General features: G+C 43.5%; 1 pseudogene; it reads left to right on the top strand.

Moving 5' to 3' along the window:
• The first annotated feature begins 3,756 nt into the window (after window positions 1–3,756).
• LOC105498872 (nuclear receptor-binding factor 2-like) lies at window positions 3,757–4,798 on the top strand (annotated as a pseudogene).
• The last annotated feature ends 1,188 nt before the right edge of the window (window positions 4,799–5,986 follow it).

Raw genomic sequence — 5,986 nt, 5'->3', positions numbered from 1 at the left:
CTAAGGAAAGTTTAACTCTCTTTCATCTATTCTATTACTCCTTCTTTCCTTGTTCTGTTGCTAGCCACCTCGTTATTAATGTAACTAAATCAGACCCACCCAAGACCATAACCTTTGATGCTTGTTTAGTTATGCCTTGTGGGGATTTCCAAAGCCAGAGACAGCTTGCAGCAGCAAAAAAAATCTCTGCCCCTCCATAGCAGATGCTTCTAAATAGTTTAGGAACTTATTTTGTCATACTTGAAAATATGTCATTTGAACCACTGAACGTCAAGACTGGATCCTGTCAGAAGATTTCCCACTATCAGTTCTAAAGCCCTGTATCCATTTTACTAAAGAAAGTGCCCTTCCCAATTGTCAACATAACCAATGTAACCCAGTACAAATTTCCATCATCATCCCAACTCTTCAAGATTCCTCCCCGACCCTAGACCATTTTTATGGTCTGAGAACAGATGTAACAAAAAAAGACCCCAGAGGATTTTTTGATTTGCACCTCATTACATCCTCATCCCTCACATCTCCACCTCTATCCTCTTCTAAACCTGCTGACCAGACCACTGTCTCTTCACCTAATGACAAAACCAAAGTAGCTATGGTAGAGGTTAAAAATGTAAAACAAACACTGGCAATTGAAACAAGATACCAAGATACAAATGCCTGGATGGAATGGATTGAATATTCTGTTCACACTCTAAACAAAAACTGTTACACTTGTGCGCACGAGGCCCAAGTTGTCCCCTTTCCACTTAGATGGTCTTCTGACCAACGGGGCATGAGCTGTATGGTAGCTCTTTTCCAAGACCCCACAGCCTGGGGTAATGATTCTGTTGAATTCTCTCTCTGCTAATCCCTGAAGTTCAACACCCTGCAGGTCAGCCCCCGAGGGCTATCCAGCCTCCATCTCCAGATGCCAATTTTACTTCATGTCTCTCACAACAGGGAGAAAATTTGGCATTTCTTAGAGACGTAAAGGGATACAGTGAGCTTAAATCTTTCCAAGAGCTTACCAATCAGTCTGTCCTTGTTCATCCCTGAGCTGATATATGGTAGTGTTGTGGTGAACCCCTACTGGACACTCTGCCAAGTAACTGGAGTGGCACCTGCATTCTAACTCAATTGGCCATCCCTTTCACCCTGGCAATTCTTTTTTTTTTTTTTGAGACAGAGTCTTGCTCTGTCACCCAGGCTGGAGTCCAGTGGCACGGTCTCCGCTCACTGCAAGCTCCACCTCCCGGATTCACACCATTCTCCTGCCTCAGCCTCCTGAGTAGCTGGGACTACAGGCGCCCACCACCACGCTCAGCTAATTTTTTGTGTTTTTAGTAGAGATGGGGTTTCACCATGTTAGCCAGGATGGTCTCGATCTCCTGAACTCATGATCCGCCTGCCTCGGCCTCCCAAAGTGCTGGTGTTACAGGCGTGAGCCACTGTGTCCGGTTCACCCTGGCATTTCATCAACCAGAAAAGGGGAAACCACAGCACTGTAAAATGAGAGAGGCCCCTCATGGATCTTTCAACTTTCATGTCTATATAGATGCAATTGGAGTCCCACAGAGGGTACCTGATAGATTCAAAGCCTGAGACCAAATAGTGGCAGAATTTGAATCATTATTTCCATGAGTAACTATTAATAAAAATGTAGATTGCGATAAACTACATCTATTATAACCAACAATGATTTATTAATTACACTAGGGATACTGTCAAAGGAATAGCTGAACAATTAGGCCCTACTAGCCAGATGGCTTGTAAAAACAGAATGGCCCTAGATATGCTATTCACAGAAAAAGGTGAAGTTTGTGTTATGATAGAAACCCAATGCTGCACCTTCATTCCCAGCAATACAGCCCCTGATGGAACAATTACAAAAGCTTTACAAGGTCTTACCTACCTATCAAATGAATTAGCCGCAAATTCTGGGATAAACGACCCTTTCACAAGATGGTTAGGGAAATGGTTTGGTAAATGGAAAAGACTCATGGCCTCTATTGTTACTTCTCTAACAATTGCAATAGCTGTGTTTATTCCTGTTGGATGCTACATCATACCCTACATTTGTAGACTAGTCCAAAGACTTATAAAAACAATTGTTACCAGAACCTTCCCTAGTTCTTCCCAATCCTATACAAATAAATTCTTTCTCCTGGAAAAACAATAAAGTCAAGTCAGGTTAGATAAGTTTGAAAAAAAAATGTATAAATTCAAGAGGGGGAAATTGTTGTTAAGAACAAATAGCTCCTCTTCAAAGGGTTTTGGTTCCTGGTTCTTTGTTCTATTCTAAAAGGTAATTGTACCCATTCATCTGTCAGCCCTCCCTAACTCTGTTGTGTCCAAACACCCCAAGATATACCGTACCCATCAAATGCCCACTCTTGCTTCCTTTAATGATGTCAACAGTAGCCAACTGGAATTAGCCTCGATTGTGTGGTCCAAACCCAGCCTGCAGGGGGAGGACATAGGAACAGGATCTGCATTAGGGATAAAAAAACTCCTGCTCTCCTTTGTTTTGCACACGCTCCCTTGCCTCTGCCTTGCATGCAGAAAGCACCCTTGCGGCACCGAAAATTTGTTTCTAACATAATGTTATGCCAGCATCAGGTTGAAAAGTAAGCCACATTATATAGGATTAAATAAAACCCGTCCGATGACATTTTACGGGGGCCACCAACTCCACCTTGCTTCTAACCTTTAAGCTGTCCTTGTTCATTCCTGGGTGTAGGCTGAACTAACTTTGGGAAGGAATTCAGTTCATGGTTTGACTCTGAAACAAAATTGATAATAGCCCTTTCCTGAAATGATCCCCTTCTTGCCTGGTGACCAGTCGGCCTTTGTAGAACTAACAAATTCGCTACAAGATTTAAAATTACAGTTTAGGGGTCATGCAGCCTCTGGCTGCAAGAGTCCAAACCTCCCCAAATTGCTCCTGAGGATAACATCACTATTGTAAAACCTGAGATCAATGTTTGAGATATTTTGCAGACCCTGCACTCAGCTGACACCACCCAGATCAGTAATCTGGCTCAATCAGTTCTGTCATCCCACCCAGGAGCAGAAAACAGCAAGAAAAACTCACTTTGATTCTCTTATGATTCCATCTCCAACCTGACCAGTCAGCACTCCCTGCTTCCCCAGCCCCTACCTGCCAAATTATCTTTAAAAACTCTGATCCCCAAATGCTCGGGGAGACTGATTTGAGTAATAAAACAACTCCTGTCTCCACACAGCTGGCTCTGCATGAATTACTGTTTCTCCATTGCTATTCCTCTGTCTTGATAAATCAGCTCTGTCTAGGCAGTGGGTAAGGTGAACCCACTGGGTAGTTACGAAAGTAACCTCTCCCTCGCTTTGTTTCTTGCTACATTTATAGCTACCTATTTGCTTGAAAATTCCAAATGCTAATCTTTAAACAATCCAGGCAAGAAGCTGAGATGGCAGTTGCAATTTTCCCCTTTTTGAGAAGAAATCAGTGCATGGTTAACCCATAACCCAATCCCTGCCAAGATAAGGCCAACCAGGCCTCTAGATGTCCATTACTCAAACTAGCCATCAGAAAACGGCAAGCAGTGCTGCACCCCAGACCACTTCTGTGCATGGTTTCCATGCAACCTTTCCCCTTAAAGTCCTTTTAGTGGCATAGCGCCAAAGGAGGAAGTGGTGAGGTTGTTGCCTGCTCTGTGCTCACCGCTGGCTCTTGGGGTGCAGAGAGGGGCCGCAGTCTCCATGGCTGCCTCACGCTCCCCTGCAGTCCTCTCCATGTTCCCTGGCACCACCCCTCCCCTTCCTAAGGCCGCCACTTACCCCAGGGTCTATGGAAGTAATGGAAGGACCCCTCAACCTGGCTCATCGACAGAGCAGATGAGCAGACCCGTTATTAGCAGCAGGCAAATATGAAGAGGCTATTTCTTGTCACAAAAACGCTGCGGCCTATCTTTCTGAGGCCATGAAGCTGACACAATCTGAACAGGCTCGGCTTTTACTGGAATGGCAAAGGAATAGCTCCTCCTCATCCAAGAGAGAAGGAAAAGGCCCCAGCGTGAAGAAAGATCAAAAGCCCAGCAGAACACAAAGGATGTAGTCGCCCATCTTCAGGCATCTCACAAACCCTCCGCAGAGGATGCAGAGGGCCAGAGCCCCCTTTCTCAGAAGTACAGCCCTTCCACAGAGAAACGCCTGCCTGAGATTCAGGGGATCTTTGACAGGGACCCAGACACCACTACTATATTTACTTCAGCAAAAGAGTGAGCCAGCAGAGCCATGTGTTGGAAGCAAAACCCCAAAAGATGACAAAACAATTATAGAGGAGCAGGCATCCAAAATTGCAGATTTGAAGAGGCATGTGAAATTCCTTGTGGCCGAGGATGAAAGATGAAGGAAAGAAAATAAACAGCTAAAGGCTGAAAAGGCCAGACTTCTAAAAGGTCCATTAGAAAAGGAGCTGGATGTAGATGCTGATTTTGTAGAAATGTCAGAGTTATGGCGCTTGCCACCACATCCAGAAACTGCTACAGCCTCCTCAACCTGGCAGAAGTTTGCAGAAAATACCGGGAAAGCCAAGGACATTTCAGTTCCCGATTTCCTCCCTTGGATTTTTCATCTCCAGAACTTCCCTTTAGGGAGCTCTGTGAGGATATTCTGAAAGGATTTATGAATGATTAAAATGGAAAGTCACAGAAGAGGGAAGAAGAGGAAATAATATAGTAATAGTCAATCCAGCAAAAAAAATGAAAAGGGAAATACACATAGAAGGGTCATTCCGGAAATGCTTCATCTGGCGGACTGTGGGAGCAGAGGCATCGCCAGGACTGGGGAAACAGTGTCTCTGTGAAATGCGTCGCATATCTGATTCACTGACTTGAGCTAATGATTCCAACTTGGCAGACACTGAACTCGTGGAGGTTCAGTTTCTCCTGATACAAACCAAATGCCTACCTGGAATAATTTTTTTCAAGCAACAATTATTTTTCTTATCTTCAGGGTTAAAATGTATAAAAGTATGTTATGCATAATTGCTCTGTAATGCCATAAATGATCATGCAAAACCTAAATAATATGGTGGCCTGAGGGGTTCCCTTATATTTGAAACATGCTTTCTATCATGCATTGACTGTATGCATCTTGTTAATGCACATTTTTTTTGTTTAAATAAGGTGTGTAAGAGACACACCCTTCTAGATGAAACTATATGTGCCACACTTTGCACTACTCATAATGATAACCTTAAGACTATCAGGAGAAATATTTCAATTTCTACTTTATGAAGAAAGGACCCAAATTATCATGCTTTTAAAACAAATTACCAGTTTACATAATTAATCAGGGTGCATTTGTTTATTGTATAATGCATCATTTGAAAATACCAAGGAGGAATTACCCTTTGGTTTTAATGATGTAAGAGTGGAAATAATGCTAGTTGGCAGTATTTGATTGTAAGAAATCAATAAAGTAATTGTGTGGGTTTTTTTGTTTGTTTTTTTAAAAAAAGGTTGAGCGCAGTGGCTCATGCCTGTAAATCCCAGCACTTCGGGAGGCTGAGGCAGGCAGATCACCTGAGGTCGGGAGTTCAAGACCAGCCTCACCAACATGGAGAGACCCCGTCTCTACTAAAAATACAAAATTAGCCGGGCGTGGTGGTGCATGCTTGTAATCCCAGCTACTCAGGAGGCTGAGGCAGGAGAATTGCTTGAACCTGGGAGGTAGAGGCTGCAGTTAGCTGGGATCACACCAGTTCACTCCAGCCTGGGCAACAAGAGTGAAACTCCGTCAACAGAACAAAATCAAAAGCAAAAAAACCCTTTAACCAGCTTGAGGTCTCAAAACAAAACAAAAACAAAAAACCAAAAAAACCTCAAGCTGGTTAAAGGGTTTTTGTGCTTTTGTTTTTGTTTTGTTTTGAGACAGAGTCTTGCTCTATTGCCCAGGCTGGAGGGCATTGGTGCAATCTCAGCTTACTGCAACCTCGGCCTCCGTGGTTCAAGCAATTCTC

The sequence above is a fragment of the Macaca nemestrina genome, chromosome 19 (assembly GCF_043159975.1).
Source record: "Macaca nemestrina isolate mMacNem1 chromosome 19, mMacNem.hap1, whole genome shotgun sequence".
Classification (NCBI taxonomy): Eukaryota; Metazoa; Chordata; class Mammalia; order Primates; family Cercopithecidae; genus Macaca; species Macaca nemestrina.
Note: the sequence above shows the minus strand (reverse complement) of the source record. Positions and strands in the feature narration are given on the sequence as shown.